Raw genomic sequence first — 2,458 nt, forward strand, 5'->3', positions numbered from 1 at the left:
GCATCTCCAGGCCTCAGCTTGCCTCATCTGTGGTATGAGTGGGTACTGACCCATTCAGGCTACAGGGGAGGAGGAGGGAGGCCAGGAATTGGGGGTAGGAGCCAAGCCAGGGTAGGGCCCAGAGGCAGGGCGACAGCCCCAGCAGGCAGCTACCATAAATACTACCGGAGTTTGGCCAATCCCAAGCTATTACTGTGTCTCGCGTGCTGAACCTTCCTCTCTCCCCTCTGTCCCACCCCCACCCTCCCCATCCCAGCCGCCCACTAGTCTGCCTTCTCGCCGTCGCCCTCCTGGTGGGTGTCACCGTCATGCCCGTTGTTTTTGTCCTCCTTGGAGAGGCGGGCCTGGGAGCCCAGCGCCGACAGAGAGAGGAGGCCGGTGCCCGCGCTGACCGCCGGCAGAGAAGGAGGCTGCAGCTCCAGAGGCAGGGGGGTCGGGGCAGGGCCAGAGCCTGCAGCCGAGGCCGCTGGTGGGCTGCGAGCTGCTGTCGGACGCTGGAGTTCAGCTCGGGAGCACTGACCTGCTTAGCCCTCTGATGGCGCCCAGGACCTGCAGCTGTGCCCTTGGGACAGGCGGGGCAGGACCTGGGCACACACCCCGCGTAGCCCCTGGACGACTTCAGCCTGCTTGCGCATCTCGGCGGCCAAGCCTTGGGACATCCCTAGTGCATCGCGTAATGGCGCTGCACTTCCGACGTCTCGCGGGCAGCTTGCCACCTTCGAGTTTCAGACTGTGGCGCTGAGCCTGCAGCAGTTCAAACTCATCTTTGATGCGATCGCAGGGGTCCGAAGGAGTGAATTTGAGTTGCTGGGGGAGGCGACGAGCCCGAATGCCTGCTTTGTGGAAAGATCATGTCAGTCGTGGCGGGGGGCGCGGTGTGCGCCCCGGCTCTGCGCCCCGGCTCTGCGCCCCGGCTCTGCGCCCCGGCTCTGCGCCCCGGCTCGGCTCGGGCTGCTCCCTGCGCCGGCACCGATCCGGAGCTCCCGGGCCGCCGCCGCCTCCCGCGCCCGGCCTCGCCCGCTTCCTACCTAGTTTTAAATTTTTAGTTTATATTTCAGTATAGTTGATTAAAATGTGTTAGGTGCAGGTGTACTGCAAAGTGATTCAGACATATGTGTATATAGATAGTTAGACGGATGTATATATATATATACACCTGTATCATTCAGACATATATGTATATAGATAGATGTATATGTATACATACACCTGTATCATTCAGACATACATGTAGATAGATAGATGTATATATACACCTGTATCATTCAGACATATATGTATATAGATAGATAGATGTATATGTATATATACACCTGTATCATTCAGACATACATGTAGACAGATAGATGTATATGTATATATACACCTGTATCATTCAGACATATATGTATATAGATAGATGTATATATATATATATATATATATATATACATCTGTATCATTCAGACATATATATATAGAGAGATAGTTTGATAGATGTGTGTGTATATATATATACATATATATATATACACACACCTGCATCATTCAGACATATATGTATATAGTTAGATAGATGTATATATATATACCTGTATCAGTTTTTTCTCAATTTTTTTTCATTTAATTTTTTACAAAATAGCGAGTCGAGTTCCCTGTGTTATATAGGATGTCTTGTTGACTATCTACTTTAAATATAATAGCAAATATTTGTCAACCTCAAATGTTTTTATAATCAATTCAGCAAATATTAAGTACCTACCATGGACTAGGCACTGTTCTAAGTATTCAGGATGCATCAAAAAAAGAAAGGAGTTCCCAAAAAAAAGCCTGGGTAAGAAAGAAAGAAATGAAATCCAAATTCTTTATTTTGAAGTTTCAAAATCAGGTTGTGGTTGTAAGTTAGAAAACATATTTGAAGGAGTTTATGCTCCTCCAGATACATTCAGAATGCCTGGTTATGCATGGGAAGAGGGGATTTTATAAAGTGAAGGTCCCTCTCTACAAAGTCCCTCTCTACAAAGCAGTGGAAATATACACAACACAGATTATACAGCAGAGACTGGGCTTAAACTCTACCCTGCAAAGAAAGGCACCAAACTGACTGATGGACCCCTGATTGGGAAGAGTTTACTCTCAGAGTGACAGGGATTAGTATGCGCTATGTGGGAGAGTGATGGCCTAAAGAGAAATTGTATTGAGTCATAATAGAATAAACATGCTTGCATTTCAAAAAGTAAAGTCTCTATAGCTGTATCCTAACAACTTCTCTTTTTTTTATTATTTGTTAGCTAGGTTTTCTTTGTATGTTTTTCCTGGTATTGTTTGTGGTCATGCCATGTGAATTGGGGGATCCTACTTTTACCAGGGACTGAATCTAAGCCCTAGGCAATGAAAGTCTGTAGTCCCAACCACTGGAAACCCAGGGAATCTCAGAACCATAATGAATTCTGAACTGGGCAATATATAAATTTAAATA

The 2,458-nt window shown here is 46.7% G+C and overlaps 1 pseudogene; it reads right to left on the reverse strand.

The window, feature by feature from the left end:
• Positions 1 to 263: 263 nt before the first annotated feature.
• On the reverse strand, positions 264 to 853 carry LOC136176002 (TLE family member 5 pseudogene; annotated as a pseudogene).
• Positions 854 to 2,458: the final 1,605 nt, after the last annotated feature.

Source organism: Muntiacus reevesi, chromosome 9 (genome assembly GCF_963930625.1).
Source record: "Muntiacus reevesi chromosome 9, mMunRee1.1, whole genome shotgun sequence".
Lineage (NCBI taxonomy): Eukaryota > Metazoa > Chordata > Mammalia > Artiodactyla > Cervidae > Muntiacus > Muntiacus reevesi.